Raw genomic sequence first — 21437 nt, 5'->3', positions numbered from 1 at the left:
CTCAGCTCACCCACAAAAGTCTCATACTGAGAAGCGTTCCTGGAAACAGCGGACATTACCCTAGTCTCAAGCTAGACTTGCATTATATGGACAGGCCCAAGGCGGATGGTACTTCCTGCCCACAGCTGTGTCCAGTTCAGCAACACTTTGCACCCAGTTCCGTGCAGCAGGTTTGTTGAGTCCCCCTCCCCCCCAGGGTGGCGGGTGGTCCAGAGGATGGGGAAAGGCCCCCACTCCACACACTCTTCCTTCGCCCTCTGTCCTTTCCTCCTTCTACAGCTGCTATTCCTGCGAACACCAGGTGCCAGGCACAAACAATGGGGAAGGTGTGCTGCTCCCTTGGAGGCATCCGGTTGCTGGCTCTTGGCAACTGGATGCTGGACCAGATGGGCTCCTTGCCCTGTTCCAGCAGCGGTGCTCTAAGGTTGTGCGGACATGCTCCCATTGACCAGGCGTACAGGCGACCATATACTCCTCCTTATCATATGCTCTATCCCCTCTCTCCAGCCAGCTTTGATCCAAATGGGGGTGGTACTGTGTGTACACCCCCCTTTGTGTATTATGGTTCCTAAAACGTATTACATTTTCGGTGTGATGCCGTTTTGTTTATGAAACCTGCGCACCCCTTGGTAAGAGAAGGGGTGTTGTGTGAGGCCAAAAAAAAAAATCCTTTTAAGAAAGAAATATTTCTTAAGGCGCGCGCATCCCCCCTTCCTCTTTATGTGAGGAGGTGGACAGAGAGGAGGCGGCGGGCGCGCGCGCGCGCACCATCCCTTCACACTGACCCAGATGGCCGTTGGTCTCGTTCGGGTTCTTCCTCCCCCCCCCACTATTTGGTGGCGAGCCGCCTCAACAGAAGCACCCCTCAGTTTTGTGCGCGCGCAACCTTTCTCTCCCGCCCCTCACCTCGCTCCATCTGGTGCGCGCGCTTTTATACCTTCCGTTTCCACTACTCCCCCCCCTCAAATAAACCCTCCTCCCCTTCGCGTGCCGCGCGGGCAGGCAGACAGGCGAGCTCGCTGCCCCCATTTCTCCCCCCCCCCCTTTTAATAACCACACGCACACACTCTCTCTCTCTTCTCCCCTCCCTTCCCCCAATGGCTGAGCAGTAAAGCGGCTCCGCCTTCCCCTCCCGGCCAATAGAAACTTACTACTATGTTATGGGGCGGGGGAGCGGGAGGTGGTTGTAGGAGAGGGAGACCTGGGGCCCCTCTTTCCCCCCGCCTCCTTTTCTCCTCCTTCGTTGGGCGCCTTCGGCAAGCACTATCAGCGCCCAGCATCAGCCGCTGGGGAAGAAGGCAGGCAAGTGAGGCGACCATAAGCGGCGGGGTAAGGGAAGAACAGCGGCGTGGGGGCCGGGGGGGGGGAGAGATTCCACAGCGCGCGCGCGCCTCCCGGCCGTTGTTTTTTTCGCTTTTACCTCAGAGAGGGACGCGTGTATCTTGTTTGTGTGGAGGGAGACGGTTGGCGAGCGCTGAGGAGAATGCGCGGGGTGGCGAGTGGCGGCAGCAGCAGCGCGGGGGGGGGGAGGCTCAGGGGAGAGAGAGCTCTATGGCCCCCAGGAATTGGGTCGCATTTTAAGGTGCCGTCCTTTGCCTCAGGCGAGCCTCATGGTGGGGAAAAGGGTAGTAGCGGCGCGCGGCTCTGAGGCGCAGCGGGAGCCTCCTGCGCTGCGCCAAGCGGGGGGGCATCGGGATGTGGCGCAGGGAAGGGAAGGGGGTGGTCTCTCTCGGCTGGATCCCTGCCTGGCGCTGAAGAAAAACCACGGTTAGCGCTAGCGGCGCCTCTTGAAAACCGTATGCGTGTGTGTTGTGTGTGCGCGCGCGCTTGTGTGCTCGGGCGCGCGCTTGTGTGTGTGCCTCGCATCATCCCTGCCAGGGGATGGGGAGAATTATGGGATGGGTAGGCTGTGTGACTCCATAAGAAGATCGCCTTGGATTGTTGGTGCGGAAGGGTTGTGAGGGGCGGGGAGAGGAAGGAATTAAAAGGAGAGATGGCGGGTTAGCATCGGGGGGATGGCATCCATTTAGTGTCCTTCTCTCCCTCCTCCTCCTCCTCCTCCTGGAGATTTGCTTGCAGGGTGGGCGGAGAGAGAGAAATATAGATGCGCTAAATTAAAATCCCTCTTCCCTCTTACTTCCCTCCTCCCATTTTTTAACCTTCTATAATTTTTTTGTATTTTTTTTGTCGTAATGACAGGAAAGGAGGAGGATGATGGTGGGCAGAAGGATATGGCAGTGACAGGTTGGAGTCTGAACGGGGTGGGGGGGATAGAGAGGACCTTCTTCCGCAGTTGTATAAGCGTTGGAGAGAGGGGGAGGGGAGAGAAACAAAGCAGCTCAGGTAGAGGGGGATGGCTTGCAACATTGAGATGGAGTCCGAGCAGTCAGTTGTTGCTGGCAGATGCTGTTCACATGTGTGCCCTGCTTACAGAGAACATTGTAGCTGCCTTAAAAACAATACATACTGTTAGTTGTGAGCACTCAATCTTCCTCATTTTTGTTTTGTTTTGATCACATTCATACACGTCTTCCCAAATACAGTTCAGAATATTTTTTTGCTTTTGCTCCTGTGAACATCAAAGAATATTATGTAGGTTGCAGAAGTAGTTTGAAATTTCAAAGTGATATAAAGCTAAACTATTCATGGACACCCAATGATTTTTACCTCTCACATTTAAAATAAAGGTTATGGGAAATCTTTGGGATATTTTTTATTTGAATTGGCTGCAATATTTGATGGGTAATGTGTTTATTTCCTGTGGGTTTTTTTTCCCCAACCATGGGAAATAGGATGGGTGGGTCTTTCTTAGATGAGACTGTGATATTTACCCCAACTTTGAAATTGTAGTAACTTGGAGCTACAAATTTTGACCATACGGGGAAATAAGGAGGCAAGATACAAATATTCGTTGAACTGTGTCACATTTCATTCATTTAACACTAAAGGTCTGCAGAAGGAAACAAAGAGAGTGGGATACTAACAGGACATAAACTGGGTTAGCCAATCCTGCCTAAGACAAGAGGTAGCATTTTGTCTACCCCCTTTACTTAATCTGCCTCCTTTGAGATAAGTAAGGAGGCCTTACTGCTTCATCTCCTCCTGGCCTTCACAACTAGGGCTGGATGTTGCAGGTTGGCCTTGGAGGTGCTCCTTACCCTGCCAGTGCGTCCCATAGACCTGAAAGTAAGTCACAGGGCTGCCTTTAAAGGTGGCTAAGAGAGCTCACCAGACTTAACTGCATGACAGCTTCCTGTCCCTGCCTGCTGATGTGGCCAGTTGTGACTGCACATACCCAAAGCACATTTTTAAAAAGCTTCAAGTAAATGTTCATTCAAAATTAGATGCAGCAGTTTTAACTACATCCATATAGCAAGCAGCACTTGGATGTATACATAGCATATGGTGAAGTGGGTATTGGCCCACAAAAGCTTATACAGTCATACCTTGGGTTACAGACACTTCAGGTTGCATATTTTCAGGTTGCGGACCGCTGAAACCTGGAAGTACCAGAACTGGTTACTTCCGGGTTTTGGCGGTCGTGCATGCGCAGAAGCGCCAAATTGCAACCCGTGCATGCGCAGATGCGTTGCGAGTTGCGAACGTGCATCCCACATGGATCACGTTTGCAACCCGAGCATCCACTGTATTGCAGTATGTGTCCTTAAGACACCACAGGAATATTTGTTGTTTTTGCTGCAATAGACTTAACACAGTTGCTGTTCTGGAAATAGTAAACATAAAAAGGTAAAGGTAAAGGTACCCCTGCCCGTACGGGCCAGTCTTGACAGACTCTAGGGTTGTGCGCTCATCTCACTCTAGAGGCCGGGAGCCAGCGCTGTCCGCAGACACTTCCGGGACATGTGGCCAGCATGACGAAGCTACTCTGGCGAGCCAGAGCCGCACACGGAAACGCTGTTTACCTTCCCACTAGTAAGCGGCCCCTATTTATCTACTTGCACCCCGGGGGTGCTTTCGAACTGCTAGGTTGGCAGGCGCTGGGACCGAGCAACGGGAGCGCACCCCGCCGCGGGGATTCGAACCGCCGACCATGCGATCGGCAAGTCCTAGGCGCTGAGGTTTTACCCACAGCGCCACCCGCGTCCCCATGGTAAACATGGATGGCATTAAAATTAATATTACAGAATGCTGTAATAAGGATTGCATGTGTGAGATCTCAGACTGTAACTTAATGTATCTGTAGTCTTTCTGATATATCTTGCACTTCAAGTTTTCTGTATAAGCTGGTAGTAAAGGCTGTATATTACAAATGTATACCTACTGTGATGAAATATTGCAGTATCAAGTTGTAAAATAAAGGTGTGTGGAGAAAAGGTTTTTCAGATACAATTTCTCTCCTAGGAATCTAGTATTCAGGGTTTTAGCAATATCCACTTTATCTTGAGTCCACTGGCAGCTTTATCAGTTGTACCAGCTGTCAGAGTTTTGTTTAATGATGTAATCCTGTGTTAATAAGAGAATTCCAGCTGCTGAATGCGTTGAAGCAGTTCATTTGCCTTTTGTAAACAGTCAAAATATATTGGGCCTTAAATTTCATATTTATTTGTTGCAGACTTACTCATTTTATCAATCTCAAAGAGACCTGGACTGTACAAAGTCAAGCTATATGTGGCTTCCTGTAACTCAATCTTTAACTCAATCTGTTAGTTATACGATGCTGTGTTTTATTGCTTCATTGAGTAAACCAACGGGGTAATGAAGTGTTGGTTTTCTTGCTAAGGCACTAGATTTTCTACATTCATTCTTTGGCTGATCTGACTATAAAGCAGTCTGAGGTGACTGATAGTAGATTTTTGGGGTTGAAACTGATGGATGAAGATACTTGAAAACTTCAGATAAATTATTATAATGTACACTAAATTTTGAATGGCTGAAAATAGACACTGGGGCAATGTGCAAAAGGACTGAGCTGTCACGTCAGTTCTTGGTGACATGCCTACTGCTTTACGCTTCAATATCAGCTTAATCATTTTCTCAGTCCGGAGGATTGTATGTAGCCACAGCACTTCTCACAGCATGCTTTCTACCAAATCTCTGTTGAGCTGATGGAGTTATGCACCCAGAAATGACTATTGTGGTGGGTTGTAAATAGTTAGGTTTTCTGTATGAACAGCTTGAGGAGCGCTTAGTGATATTGGAGGATAGAAGTTCACTATCTAATCTGAGCAGTAGTGCCCAGTAGGCCACCTGGCATTGCTGAGGACAACTTTATCTCTTATGATGTCAAACTTTAAATCATTTGTGCCTATTTGTCATGGATAATCCAATCATTCAAAACAACAGCTTTGGTTGTGGAAATGTCTTACTTAAAAAGTGCTCAGCTATGAAGTTTAGACTCTTTTATGCGATAAAAACATACCAGCATGGCTGTAGGACTCTTGTTAGATATAAGCCAAAATATATAGTTATGCGGATGATCATTGCTTATAGTCCCATGTGAATTTATCTCATTTGAAAAGTCTCCCTCCCCCGCAAACTGCAAGTGCTTTTTCAAAAGCTTAGTTATGGAAGGTAGTTGTCAGATAAATTCTCTCATGAACTGTAATTGTGGCTTATTGTGTAATGGAAAATGACTCCTATAGTTTTCGAACCATCAGCAAGATAACTTACATGTTCACAGTTTTAAACCCCTTGTATTCAAGTATTGTTTGATACTATGTTTTTGTTGCTGTGTCGCTTGATGTTTTCTGTTTGCTGCTCTGTATAACAGGGTGAAGTGATCTTCAGTCTTACTTGCAATAAATGAATGTGACATTGAATGTGGCATTGAATTTTGCCATTTTGATTTGCCCTGCTTGAATTTCATTACTTCTAAGACACCACAGCAACATTCAACAAGCAGTAATCTAAAAAGGCTATAGTTCAGTGAAGAGCATATGCAACTATACACAGATAATCTTCCTGATGTGAATGGATGCAGTACTTTCAGTATTGTCACAAGCATTTCTTCCAAATTATGTACTTGTTTGTAAAACACAGAATAAGCAGATTTCCTTATAGCAATTTGTTATATGCACTTTGATTGACATCACATCTATTAAACATTTTATTCCACTTCTCTTCTCCTTAGAGAGGTGCTCAATATTACTTACAAAATCCAACAGAATTAAAACGTTAAATTACATTATTAAAACAATAAAATAAGTAACACAGCTGCAAAAAGCATAAGACAAAGCTTAAGAAACCGTCCAGTAAATAATAGTTAACTTAATCAATGACAGAGTTAAAGCTTGCTGAAAGTGATAAGTCTTCAGTGGAAAAATAGATTATCTTAATCTTTAAGTTATTGAGGCAGTGAGTTCTACTGTCACATATGAGACCCCTTCATGCATTGCTATCAGTTGAACGCACAATAAAGTTATATCAATTGACCTTAGGGGATGGGCAGATTCACATAGGAGAATCTGCCTTTAAGTAGCTTGTAAGTTAGTTTAACTAAGGTACCCAATGGAGTATCTTTTAAATATATTTCATTGATTTTTCAAAATAACATGGAATAACAACCACCCCACTTAACCTAATTAAGTTTTTAAAAAAGAAATGTTTTTATTTAATTTTTCCAACAATGTGCAAACATAAACAATACAATAAAATAACTGTGCATTTGTTCACATTTTCTCTTGAGCTAAGTTCTACATAGAGTACATCTGTTGAAATTAATGGACCTAACGTAGTCATGCCCAGTACAATTTTAATGGGTGTACTCTGAATAGGATTAGTAATGGCTACAACCCACTGTGTAGATATTGTTGGTTTAAGATTTTCAAACTTATCTAAGTCTATTGGAGTTCTTCAGTGAGATAAGTACTGTATTGGGTTTGTTTAGGTCACACACTTAGTTCATGACGAGTAGTGGTGAGTCTCAACTTGTCTGGCCAGTGTCCTGCATAAAGTGAATGTGTGTGCTAGAATCTGATCATATCCCAAATCTTTTGCAACATAGTTGTTTCACAGAATAATCATTCAGGGGTTCCTTGGCAGATAAGCCAGCGTGGAAAAGAATCCCTGAAAGACGACAGTTTGGAAACCACCGTTGTAGTAGGGGATGAGATTATAAAACTTTTCAGAGAGTAGTACACTGAAGTGCAGACAGATTTGGCTTTGTTTATCAAATGGATTAGATTGGAATGTTCATGGCTTGTAGTTAATCCAGATAATAATATTAGTTGTTAATGCTTGTCCTGTTTAATCTTGTGAGCAGTAGTTCCACATTAAACTTCTAGATATTAACTCATGCTGTTCTAGTTCTCATTTAAAGGAGCTGTTTAGTTTTTTGGGTAGGGTTTGCTAGTTCTGGGGGTAGGAAGAAGCATTAGTAAAATTTTGGAATTCTCATAAGCGGGGCTTTGTGAAATCTGTAACTATTATAAACATTGTATCTGTCATTTGACAAGCGAGCGCCTGACCACAAATACAGTGGTACCTCAGGTTACATACGCTTCAGGTTACAGACCCCGCTAACCCAGAAATAGTGCTTCAGGTTAAGAACTTTGCTTCAGGATGAGAACAGAAATCGTGCTCCGGTGGCGTGGCAGCAGCAGGAGGCCCCATTAGCTAAAGTGGTGCTTCAGGTTAAGAACAGATTCAGGTTAAGTACGGATCTCTGGAACGAATTAAGTACTTAACCTGAGGTACCACTGTACACTGTCTAGGAAGTGCTGTTGTATTTGTTTAGATAGGCAACTTTAAAAAAAATTGGGCTGTGATAGAAAACCATATCATTAGTGTATCTATCTTCATTTGTGTGTTCATAGGGAAAGCATCTGTGCTGGTAAATGTGCATCTCTTTCATCTTGTGAAGTTTTGTACTTGCCCTCCCACATGCCATGATGGATAGTTTTTCCCATCTGTTGTTGGGAAATCAGAGCAATGTGATATTGCTGACATTAATTGAAAGGGCTTCTTGTAGGTTCAGCATGTGAATTAATTCTTATGAATGTAAGGAAAATCTTTTATTAGGTTGCCTGTGTCACAAGAAGCAGAAAATACTGGTTTTAAAGTATACATGATTTGGCTGTAGGATCCATCTTAGTTTTTCTAACTAAAGCAGCAGCCAAACTTTCCAATGATGAGCATGTGATAACATTTGTGTTATTGATATAGTAGGAAAAGACTTACCCTAGAAATTATTGGCTGCTGATTTGCATACGTTTAATTCCTTCTTGCTTTGCTGTATAATCTGTGCTCCGTTACTAGTGCATGGAATCACAGTTGTTCAAATTGTTTTTTAAGAGAAATTTGGAAGTCTACCATGGATGTACTACTGGCATTTATGGTGGAGTGGCACTACTGCTTAGCCAAATTTTGCTCACGTGAGGAGGTGAAAGAGCGAAGTTTTTCCTCTTAAGTGACTGCCTATGGCACAGTAAATCCCCATGATAGTAACATCCACATAGGCAGCCTTGTTGTGTTTGGTATTCATAGGATAAACCCAAACTTGTTATTAAAAGTGTATGAGCAGGCTGCACTCTACCATTTACTTGAAAACCTGAGACTGCCAAGTTTAACCTTGCATTCAGAAGGGTTGGGATAGAAACCAGCCTGGTAGCCATGGGCTAGAAGGAATTACAGTGGTACCTCTGGTTGCGAACAGGATCTGTTCCTGAGGCCCGTTCACAACCTGAAAGGAACGCAACCTGCTCGTGCGCAGGTCGCGATTCACCGCTTCTGCACATGCACGTGACATCATTTTGCGCACATGCGCGAGTGGCGAAACCTGGAAGTAACCCTTTCCGGTACTTCAAGGTCGCCGTGGGACGCAACCTGAAAATGCTCAACTTGAAGCAAATGTAACATGAGGTACATGAAGGCAAATGCAGAAAATTCAGTGCAGCCAACCTACCATAGATTAATAGTCTTGAGCAGGGCAGGCTACTACTTTTGATGGGCTTATTATAGAGACAGCTGACCCCCAGGCATCTTCGCTTGGTCACATGTGGTCAATAGCCAGGCTAATTTTGAACACTGGCACCATCCAACCGTTTTAGGGACTCCACTTCGGATTTGTGTAGGGTTTACTCCTTAGCAGTGTTCAAAACTTCCATTGTTCTAGTCGCATTTTGCAACAGGGAATTTCCTTAGCATGAGCAGTTTCTGAGCTCTGGGCATAGTACTGCACCTAAGATTTCAGATTAAAACTGCATAGTGGAAGGAAAGGATTTTTTTCTGCCTCCCCACTTGCAGCTACTCTCTGAAGACTGGAGAAGAGACTTCTTAAGAATATTAGTGGGGTGGGCAGGGGAAGGACTAGACCATGTGAAAAATGAACATAAGATTTTAGGTGCAGTTCACTTATTTTCAGCCTTGTATTCTTGTTATAAAAAGTGTGCCTTCACATTTTGTTGTTGCACCCATAATCTAGATTTAAGGTGCCATTTAGCTCCTAGTTTTCATATCTCAGTTTCTAACACTGCTCCTTAGCCTCTTTTTAATGATACAGGTCTTACATGGTTCAATATTATCAGTTTCATTCATATCAGTCACACATTTTCCCTGTGTGCTTTACTGATATGGTCTCCTGTCTCTTTGCTTGTATTATTTCTGCTGTGTTTTTGCTTTGGCAAAATAGATCTTATTTTATCTTTTGGAAATTAGTGTTCAAAGTATTAATTTTCTGAAAGTATTTAGGTCTGTAGTGTTCTTTATGGTTTGTGAGTTAACTCTGCTTGCAAAGTAGAAATGATTTACTGCTTAAAGCAGAGGAAATAAAAACAGGAAATAAACTTAAAATATAGCAGGTTAGGGAAAATGTTTTTACACAAATCATCTGAAAAATTTGTGCTATATTCACTAGTGTGTCATTTTCTCCTCTGCATCCTCATTCGCAGTGACCATGACAGACTAGGAGAGCAATAATCTTGAATCTGGCATTTCCATTCTGAACACATTACTGTGCAGTGTGCCATTTAGTGGAATGGACTTTGTTTCTAAATAATGTATGCTTTTTTATTTAGTTTAGTGTTTTAGAACCTCTTCCTAAGGTCTGCTGTGCAAAGCAAAAATTGGATATGCTAGGCTCACTGAATGCAGTATTGCAAGTTGTCAATTTTATGTTGGCCCACCACCTCAGGACAGTAAAACTATATACTGTGATCATCCTGCTTGATGACCTGTGTTAGGAGAGAAATAGTGTGAGTGTGACCCTGCTGATTCTCTTCAATTTCTCTTTGACTTTCAATATCATTGACCATGATATCTAGGGCTGGTCGATAAATAATCCAAAACCAGTTTGAATTCATTTCTGGTGAGGCAGCACAAACAATTAAAGTCACAGAAAATGCATGCTACCAATATCTAATTGTTTCCATTGTGGAAACAGTTTTAACTCAAAGCATCAATTAAGCTTGTCATCATTTGGAGGGAAAAATAGGGAGTTTATTTCACTTGTGTGTTTTCCTGACAATATGTTGGAATGTGAAAGTTTCCTATGTCATAACAGATGTGGCACAAGTGGAACCCTTACAGGAGGGTGGTAGTCCAAAGTACAAGCCACAGGATGCCAGGTATTTACACTGGCACAAGTACTGACATAGCAGCAACCCTGTGCAGACTTACAAAATATTCACCCAAACAGAAAATCTTAGGGTTATTTTAATAAAGGATGTGGATTTGCTTTAATTAATGACCATGAATGGTGTCTCATCTCAACTTCTGTTGTGGATTTCCTTGTTGTACCTGTCCCTCAGTGAGGATTAGAATTTTGCATTGACCTCATTACTTGGCTTTCTATCTTATTTGTTTGAATAGAATGAATCAATTTTTTTGAGTGAATAATTTTGATTTGTATATGTTACAGCAATGAATGAGAATAAGTATAGCTTTTAAGTTTTGATTTTAAGCAGAGGTCGAATGGGCATCTGTCAGGGATTCTTTAGCTGCTATTCCTGAATTGCAGGGGTTGGACTAGATGACTGTCAGAGTCCCTTCCAAGTCTGCAGTACTATGATTCTATGATGACTTTTTTTATTCCATCTTAAGAGATGCAGGATACAATATTCTAAGTTATACTCATGGTAGACCCATTTAAATGATTGATATTAGATCCTTTGATTTTAACATATAGACTCCAAGTATGTCTAATATTAAAAACCTTATACAGAAGTGAGGAACCTTTCTCAGCTGAAGGCCTGCAATCTTGCGTGGGAAACCTTTGATAGGGAGCACTGACATTTGCCAGAGGGAAAAGTAGGTAGGAACTCTTTGCCTTTTGCATAGTAAGTTACATCCAGTCACACAAAAGTTTCTCTACACACACAAATGTATCCCAACTCCGTCAAGGCAAACAAGTATTCTAGTTAAGGAACATTCCAGCCTGGCTCCTGAAGGCTGGATGGAGAAGCCTGGAGGATTGCATCCACACACACCCCGGCATCTGAGACTTCACACCTCTTTCATAATACATCTGGGATTGTGGAAAGATGTTTATTGCAACCCTCTGAGGAATGCACTGGGTAACTTTGTATGCTCTGACACCTTTATTCCAGTTCATTCATCTGTCTACATTAAAGTCATATCCCTGTAGGTCCCTGTGTGTGAAGATTTTCCATATTTGTGTAATCTTGCTCTCAGTGATGTATATTGGCACATGGAAGTGATTTTCATATAGAAATTTGGTGGCAATATAATTCATCCTTAGTAGTCCAAGTGACAGCAAGGTGAATGCAATTGTTCACTGAAATGTCCTTTCCCTGCTAATATTGCCCCATGTCCCTTTCTGGGAGTGATTTCTCCTGTTGCTTATTATGCAGTAGCAAATCTCTATATTGGTAACATGCTCCTTCTGCGAGTAACTGTGCTGCTTCACCAGAAATGGGTGTGTTCTATGTACAGTGTTACGAAGGTCAAGTGTATTTTTTACATCCTGTTTTCTTGCATCATTCTGCTACATGAAGACTGCAGTCTGCTGTAGTAAGGCTGCAAGTCTATACAAGGTTTTCTGGGAGTAGGAGCCGTTGAATGAAATGGGACTTCTTTCTACATAGGCATGTATAGAAATGCACTGTAAATGTTAAAACTATTGATAATACTAACTTTTTTCTATCTTGTGATTTTCTCTGGTAAAACAACAGATTTATAAAACTAAAATCAATGTTTGGCTTCACTCTGTTACTTCACTTTGATACTACAAACTTTGGAGAAAAAATTGTAGGTCTGGTGTTGAAAAAAGAAAAAGTACTGGGGAACTACTGGGCAGACAACTCATAGGGTTCACCTCAGGTAGCTGTTTGGATCCCAGCCATGATGTATTGTGAGCCAAAGCTAGGCATGTGCTTCTGAAATCAGCTTCGTTCTAATATTGCATAGGACTTGTAGCATCAAGTCTGCTTTTCTCTATTTCTTATCTAGTAAAAAGCTGATAAAAACAAGGCTGCCATCATATGTATGTTTACTTGGGAACAAACTCCATTGAACTTACTGCTGAGTAAACATAGGATCAGGTTGTGAATTTTGCAGCTTGACCTACTAAGTTTGGTGGGATTTACACTTCAGGATTGCAGCCTTACTTAATGCAGCTTGCCGGATAGCTCCCTACTGCTATTTAAGTTCGCAGTGTGAAAGAGCAAGGACTGTAGACTTTGATTACTGCTTCTCTTATGAACAATTGATAGGTTTGTGATGGTCATCTATGCTACAATCACCTAGCACATAAGAAATAGACCTACTTCACTAATATTCTAATCAGGTATAATTGTTTACTTTTAAAAAGTGGGTTTTTCATGAATGTGCTCCTGATCCCTTAGTTCTTATGATAGTGTACCAAATAAATTTGTTTTAACTTGCTTTTGAGAAAATACAGAAGGGGTGGCTTTAAGAAGGTTTTGATTACATCAGCAGAAACCAGGCATTTTCTGGCTAGCACAGAGTATGATCATAGCCAGCTTTTTGGTCCCGCACTGCATTTTTATGCTGGATTTGTTTAAAGGGGCTTCATCACTGTGGTTTTAACTCTAACAATGATATCAACAGTGTTTGCAGAAAAGCGGATTTGTGTGGCTTTTTATTCCTTTATACTCTGAATGTGGATTTTTACAAAATTGTCTTGTTGGTTCTGCTGTAAGCTACATCTACATGCTGAAGCTAATAGGTAATATGTTTGGAATAATGCCTTTAACAATCAGAATTATTTTGGATCTGGATGTAACTTATTGGGTGCAAATTGAAGATGAATACTTGTTTGGAGGCTAATGCGTTGTTTGCTTAGAGTCTTAGACGGATAAAAGCAAAGGAAGCTGTGTTGATTAGGAAGTATTGCAGAATCCATTGTGAGGCATTACCTATTAGGTCCAACCAGAATGTCAGAAAATAGTGAGTAAGCTTTCAAATTCTTCATAACTCTTCATCATAACATCAAGACCATTGTTTGAAATTCCCCAGGTGTCAGGCATGTTTTGCTACTGGAGAGGGTCAATTTGCAACTACATGGAGTTTTCTGGGTTCCAAGTTGGCACCCATAGTTTGAAAACCTCTGCCTTAGTCCATTGTTAATACCATTTCCATTTCTGTTTCTGCTTCCAGCATACTGGGACAAGTGAATTATTGTAAGAGCAAGCTACAGTCAAGCAATGCATTTGAGATCATAGAATCATAGCATTGGAAGATACCCTGAGGGTTATCTAGTTCAACCCCATGGCAAATAGACATTCCATTGTGGCAACGGATCATATATTTAAGGCACCATTTGGTCCCTAGCTTATATATCTGAGTTTCTAACAGCCTGGTGAAGAATTCTGTAGAACTCTAAGAAAGATATTTCCAAACCATGGACTTTGTTATGCCTCTCTAGCAAACAGCAATTTTTAAAAAAATGCATTGAGGGCATGAAGCAAATGACTTATTATTGTGAATTTTGTGAAGTAAAATAATATAAAAGTTTCCTGACTCTTTAACAGAAAAAAATATATTTGTGGGAGGCTACATACCGTATTTTTCGCCCCATAGGGCACACCGCCTCATAGGACACACCTCGCTCCATAGGGCGCACCGCCTCATAGGACGCACCTTGTTTTTTTTTGGGGGGGGGGGAATAATGAAAAAAAAAAAAATATTTCCCCCTGCGAAGCCCGGGAATGCAGGCAGCTCTGCGCAACCCTAGGGAGACCAGACCGGCGCAACTTCGCGCCGGGCTCCCGAGGGTTGCGCAGAGCTGCGCGAAGCCCGGGACTGCAGGCAGCTCTGCGCAACCCTCGGGAGACCGGCGCGAAGTTGCGCCAGTCTCCCAAGGGTTGCACAGAGCTTCCTGAAGTCTGGAGAGCGAGAGGGGTCGGTGCACATCGGCCCCTCTCGCTCTCCAGGCTTCAGCGAAAGCCTGCATTCGCCCCATAGGACGCACACACATTTCCCCTTCATTTTTGGAGGGGAAAAAGTGCGTCCTATAGGGCGAAAAATAGGGTATTTGATCACACAAACAGTGAAATGTTTGCAGGTTGCTTTTTCCAGACAAAATTGCCTCTCAACTGCTTTTCCATTGCAATGGGAGCAAAATGGTATCTTTTTCTCTGCAGGTGGAAAAGCAGGTTGGGAGACTGACTGTGATCAGAAAAAAAATCCCATTCAGCACTTCTCTGACCAAATCATAACCACCTTTGGTTGTTAATCATAAAACATAATGAAGTAAAATAAAGTGAATTTTACACTGGTCTTCCATATAATGTCCAGTTTTGCCCTACGGAAGATAAATAAGATCAGCTAAAATCAGTCAGTTTTGTCCTGAATTTCATTGAGAAGTGGGTTGAAACCTAAGACATTTAACATGAAACAGTAGCTTAAATCTGGGAACACTGATTATTCCTAATAGTTCCATCAAAATATGGAAAATGATACCTGAACTTGGCCATAGTGGATGACATTCAGTGATGTTCACTCATTTCTGCAATGGAAATCTGCTTGCACAAGTGAAACCTTTGGTTTCTCTTTTCCCCACTCTAGTCCCTTCACCCCTCCATTCTGCTCTGGAAATTTCACTGACTCCTGAAGGAGATTTTGGGGGTACAGGGGAGAGGAGAAGCTCTGTGGCATGAACAGATACATGCTCAACGCTATTGTGGATCTTGCCCAGTCAGTGTTTCCATTGTATAACCCGCCCCTTTTCTACTTTGTTTTTGACATTAGCTATATTGTGATGGTTTTGTCTTTTACTTAATGTATAGTTTCCTGTTTGAATTAGTATTTTGGGAATCATTTAAGCTGCAATAAGACTGCACAGTTATTTGGGAGTGAACCTTACTGGACACAGTGGGATTTACTTCTAAGTAAACACACACAGAGGCTGTCTTTGAAAATGAAAACTGAAAATTGCAGACTGATTGTCCTGTGTCTGAGAGTTCTAAAAGAAGCCTGTATTTAGCACAACAGAGAGAAGGGGGAAATCAAAAGATTGCTTTAAAACTGGCCTAGGTTTTCATAGCATATGCCCCCCTGCTGTCTTCCTAGCAACATCTGCGTTGGAGGTTCTCCTAAATGGAATCAGGGATATTAAGTATTTCCCAGTTGAGTGTTTTTAATACAAAATGAAACAGAAGCTTAATCGGGCAGCTGGTTGGGACCAGGGATACATTGGGGAAATCTTTATCAGCTGGATATCTATTGGAAAAGAAGTTCTGGACAAAAGGAAGAGGGAAGTCCAATATTAATGGCAAGAACAAAGAGAAAATAAGCCCATTTATAAGGTGAGGTGGGGAGGACTGTGTGGTTTGACTGATGAAAGAAAGGGGACCAGACTTCAGAAGTTCAAATTGAACATGGAAATTTCCAGATTAGTCTGAGTAAATTATAACCTATTCTGAATTGAGGCATTACATTGATAATGTAAATGTGAGTTGAGGACTGAACGACTTAAATCGCTGAATACATCAATTTGCACACCACAAGACAACAAAATTGGTCTTTGTTGATTTCAGGTATTATTGTTGGTCCTAATTTTCCCTGCATTAATGCCATCTATCCTTTTTTTGTTTGTTGTTGCATATTCTTGTTTTTATTCTTGATATGAACTTTGGAATTTTTTTTTGAAACTTTGAAATATTTTTAATTGAAATGTGGACTAATTTTCCCCTAAATTCTTCAGCTGTTTCCAAAAACTGGACCTACAAATAGTGAGCATCTGAACACGGATCTCAAAACACATCTCGAAACACAGGCAGCCCCACAGAAAACCCTGCTCTAAGTTGTTGTACAGTAGGTGTCTGATATTTTAGGGACTTCAAAGAGAGACTCTCTGCCAGAATGTACTGAGTTTGTAAGGGGGTAACATGGTCTCTCAAGTAACCTGATAACAAGCTGTATCAGGCCTTGCATGTACATGCATTTTGAACTCTGCTAGGTAGCAGAATTGCTTAATTGGAGCTGTGTCAACTGTGGTGTCAAGTCTGCTATGGAGGTAGACAAATTTGTCTTCAGAGTGGCTAGCAAGCAAATCGCAGCAGGTCTCTGAGGTGCCCTGGACACTGTCCACTGATACACATGTCAATTCATGGACCTGAAGAGCTCTGCTGGATGATTCATTGAGGATGTGATGGAGGTAGCAAAATATGTCCTTTTTGTTGCTTTCACCATCAAATAGGCACAATTCACATCCAGCCAGCTTCACAGCAGGACCAGTGGCGTAGCGTGGGTTGTCAGCACCCGGGGCAAGGCAAGTAATTTGCGCCCCCTCTGCCCTAGGGGCAGAGAGCTGCGAGTGCGAGCGCGCCCCCCCAGATGTTGCGCCCGGTGCAGCCGGCACCCCCTGCACCCCCCACGCTACGCCACTGAGCAGGACTTTTGTCACCTGTTTTCCTGCTGTCTTCCAGCCGGTTTCATAGAATGCAGATCACCAGTATACTATAGGGCTAAAAACATTTTTTTCCTGTATTGGAGAGGGTGCTTCAGAGCAATTGTATTGGTTGTACTCAGCATCTTGTCATTCCACAGCGAGACCAGGGCTTTGGCAGGATCACAGAGTGCTATCAGAAGCACTTTTTCCATCCTAGATATGCTTAACTACTCAGCTGAAAGGGTTGTTAGATAATAATGGCAATGTTAAACAGCTAATAACTTCTTAGGGTGCCACCATATACATCAGAAACAAGAGAACATTACTTTGACTGCTTTAAGTGTTTTATCCAATATAATATAATACAGAACAAGCTCATAATACATAAACACTTATTGGCGGCTGTTTTTAAAAATCACACAATGAGATATTTGTTCCTTGTTGCATGTTGAGATAACTGACTTGAGGAAAGAATTTAAATATCCTAGGTAGATAATAGCAGCCTATTCTCTTGTGCAGAGGTGGGGAACCTGTTAGTCTGTAAAAGTATCTGAACTTGCAACTCCCACCAGTCTCAGCCAGCCATCTGTGGCCAATGGTCACAGATGTTGGGAGTTGTAGTTCAGCAACATTTGGATGACCACAGGTTCCTGTTCTTTTAATAGGTGGAGTGTTGAGCACATTGGGGAACCTCAAGTTCATAGCCCTACTCAGCCATGAAGCTTACCTTTAGCCATCACTCTCTCTCAGCCTAACTTACCTCATGGGGCTGTGGGGATAAAACATAGGGCCAGAATAATGTACATTTTCTTAAGCTTCTTGTAGGAAAAGAAGAATATAGATGTGAAAAAGACAGCGGCCCTCACTTATTTTACACATATGTATACATTATGTGCATAACTGTTGCACAGTCTTCTGCCTATCCCAAGTCCAAAGGAAATAGCTTTCATGCTGGTGCGCAGCTGTGCTGACAGTGATCTATTTGTGACACACTAGGTCACAAATTTGATATACCGGTACTTCTTTAAGGTATACAGGAAAACCAGAGACTCCTGCCAATAGTATTGCATCTCCATGGGCTGGTTGTAGAGTTAGTGTTCAAAACTCCCATTGTTCTAGGCACATTTGCGACAGGGAATTTCATTCACGGGAGCAGTTTCTGAGCTCTCGGCACAGTACTTCACCTAGGTTTAAGGTGTCATTTAGCTCCTAGCTTTCGTATCTCAGTTTCTAATACTGTGCAGAGTCTATCATAATTGGGGAACAAAAGAAGTGTTCAGTATATGTACTACCACAAGCATCATGGTAATGTTTAAAAGTATTCCTCACAGATTGATAAGGAAACTATTATTTTTTTTACTAATGAAAAGCATTCTACAATTCTATGGTTCCTAGATCCAAGCTAAAATCACAGATTTAACAAATAACTCCAGTATCTGAATAATAATAATAATAATGTATTAACGCAAGGATGTAGCTCAAAAATGTACCACTTTGGAAAAGACCTGGATACACTCAGAGTATTTAAAAGAAATTGGAAGATTCTTCCTGATATTCTCTCCTTTTTCTCATATGCAGAATGAAGTGAAAGCAATAAATAACTCATCCCCTTCCGATCTGTAACCTTAGAACTGGGAGGAGGGTAGAAAATAAGTCCTTCCCCAATAACTCAGAGCTGGCGCAGGCAGGCAGAGAAGTTTGAGTTGCCTCTGAACCCAGCTGGTGCTCTGATGTTGGAGTGCCCTTCAGTTGTGGATGCAAGCTTCCACCTCCCTCCTTTAGCTCTGAGCCTGCTCTGCTTCTGTGCCTGATAGGTTATCCAAGCTCAGAGTACAGCCTGCTTCTGTAGCTCGGGCTTCAGACTCATCTTGGCCTCTGAGGCTGGCAAGAGGAGCAGGTGAGATTATCAAGCCCTACCACTCATCCTCCAGTGACATTATGAGGTACTAGATTACAAATGAGGTACTGAAACGGAAAGTCGCTTTCCAGTAAGTTCATGGCTGAACAGACAATTGAATGTTTGTATAAATCGAAATCTTGTCTAAAGCTGCTGCTTCATGATGTTCTAGAAAGACGGCTTAGTTAAATATGTGAAATATGTGACTTCACTGTTTGAAATCAGTGAGACCTAAAAGTGCTGAAGTTGGCTTGATTGTGCCTCACAGTTATCAACAGATAAACAATTTATATTGCATATGTTTTTAAAATTATTTTCAGCCACAAACAAGCTGAAAGAATTTAATTTTTCCACAGTTTTTAAACAGTGGTGCTCATAAACAGTCCCTTGCCTGGTAGCCTCTGCTGAATAACAAAGGGTTCCATGTGAGTCTTTTTGTTTTTTTCCATATTACTACTACATCGCATTCAGGATTTCATATTATGCTACATTATGATATTTTTGTATACTGCTATATGACTTAATTAGAAATGCGGGTGGCGCTGTGGGTTAAACCACAGAGCCTAGGACTTGCTGATCGGAAGCTTGGCGGTTCGAATCCCTGCAACGGGGGGAGCTCCTGTTGCTCGGTCTCTGCTTCTGCCAACCCAGCAGTTCGAAAGCATGTCAAAAGTGCAAGCAGATAAATAGGTACTGCTCCGGCAGGAAGGTAAACGGCGTTTCCCTGCGCTGCTCTGGTTCGCCAGAAGCGGCTTAGTCATGCTGGCCACATGACCCGGAAGCTGCACGCCGGCTCCCTCGGCCAATAAAGCGAGATGAGCACCGCAATCCCAGAGTCGGTCACGACTGGACCTAATGGTCAGGGGTCCCTTTACCTTTACCTTATATGACTCAAAGGCTCTCAGAGTGGTGAACATAATGTTAATATAAGAGAGGAGTATGGTAAATCAAACCAAACAATGTAAAGCAAAATGACCAAGAAGCCGTCTTAGAGATTTGTTTCTGAACTGTATTCATACTCTCACCACAGAAGCAACTCTCCAGCATTCTGCCTTTCACTTAGAAAGCAGATTAACTCCTCCCCCGTCTACTATGATGTTTGGGTCAAGTTATTCACATTTTCTGTGTGCTTAGTGCTACTTTCCCTAAGATATCCTGCTATTCATTTTTCTACCCCCACTGTACCCCATTGGCTGCTGTTGAATTACAGAACTAGACAGAACTTGGTTGACTTTGAGGTTGGATTTTTGTATGTGTGTGACATTTATAGTGGTAATAATGTTTTGGAGACAGATTATAGGGTTGGATACAAAAAACCATGAACGGAAGGAATATAGCAACTGGCCTGTTTTGCAAACGCTTAAGAATTTGTGTAGTGCTATAATAGGTTCTGTAACAGATCTCATGTTTCTGCTTGTGCAGGAAATTGCATTTAGTTTAACTTTTCTCACACAAGGCACTTGTGTTAGCTATAAAACTTTTCCATAAGCAGAAGAGCTTTCTATGAGCAGAAGGGCATGTTTGACTCCATCTCATTGTTTATTTAGATTTTTTTTTAAAGTGCCCTGTTAATTATTTTAAAAATAATTATGTTTTTAAAATTAAAAAGTGCTTTGTTTTACATCCTGCTAAGGCTGCCAAGTTTCATTTGAAAGGAGAGAGAAAAAAGACTCCAGGTGATCATACTTAGGCGGTCTAAAAACGGAATAAGAACACAATGAAGGAGCAAAGGAGATAAGAGGAAAAGGAACTGCTTGTATGTGCCCATCTCTGCATCCTCTTGTTTTTCCTGCTAAGCTTATTTGGCTGATGCTACTAAGGCTTCCCTGTAAAAAGTATTGTTATTTTCAGGAAGACTTAGAGACATTAATTTATCTAAGCAAACCCCAGCTATGAATTGTATATCCTGTGAATACAACAGGCCAGTATAAACAGTCCTGCGACAATCTTTGTTGTCCCAAGTTTACTTTTTAAAACTGGAAATGGCTTTTTTTAAGGGCGTGTCTTGCTTACTTTGTAGAAATAGCAATTAGGGCTGCAGCTGCACATAAACTAATACCTCATTCCCCACTTCAAAGCCATGAGTCGTAGATTGGAAAGATTTCTAAGGCATGATGTTTTTGTATTTTCCCCAGTTGATTGGATAGAATTCGATAACAAAGCAGGTTGTTTTGGCATTCAGCCCAAAGTATAGTTCTGTTTCTCTCTGTCCTCACCTTGCTGAATGGTAGGACCAGTCCAAGACATTTTGCTTTCAGAGGCGAAGGACAAGATACCACTCTTAAGACCCTTACCACTCTTAAGTTCAGACAGACTAGAATAGCAGCTGAATCTTATTTCAGTACTGGCAGCAGCGTAGTATTGTGTATGACACCTTTGGGCAGCTGACTAGCCTAGTGATGTGTGACAGGTAACACAGCCTACAAACATCCTCCAGCCGAAGGGAACCAGGAGGCTCAGGAGGAACAGCCTTGTGTCTGCCAATCCTGCCCCACATCCCCAGCATCTGCTGCCCGTGTCCCCTCATTCTTTCTAATGATAGGGCTGAATGGAAACATATCTATTTCACTTCATTTCAAATATTTCTACACTGCTTTTCAGGTAGTCGCCTCCCAACGTGGTATACAAATAAAATAGACACTCAAGCAAGCAGGCTCTGCCTCTTAGATAGCTCGGTCATTAGAGCATGAGACTTTTAATCTAGGGGTCGTGGAATTGAGTCTTACGTTGGGTAAAAGTGTCCTGCATTGCAGAGGGTTGGACTAGATT

At 42.3% G+C, this 21437-nt stretch overlaps 1 protein-coding gene across 4 annotated transcripts in view; it reads left to right on the top strand.

The window, feature by feature from the left end:
- The first annotated feature begins 1153 nt into the window (after positions 1 to 1153).
- Positions 1154 to 21437, top strand: part of EPB41 (erythrocyte membrane protein band 4.1) — a 94061-nt gene continuing 73777 nt past the window's right edge. Inside the window, exon 1 of one of the 4 annotated variants that reach the window (XM_081015720.1) lies at positions 1154 to 1302. The gene's annotated coding sequence lies outside the window, so the exon portion shown is untranslated. Of the gene's footprint in view, positions 1330 to 11981; positions 12003 to 21437 lie in introns of those variants that run through there. The other 3 variants (XM_081015719.1, XM_081015721.1, XM_081015700.1) reach the window with 3 other exon arrangements.

Source organism: Podarcis pityusensis, assembly GCF_964106645.2.
Source record: "Podarcis pityusensis genome assembly, chromosome: 8".
Classification (NCBI taxonomy): domain Eukaryota; kingdom Metazoa; phylum Chordata; class Lepidosauria; order Squamata; family Lacertidae; genus Podarcis; species Podarcis pityusensis.
This window is presented reverse-complemented; position numbering and strand designations above follow the sequence as displayed.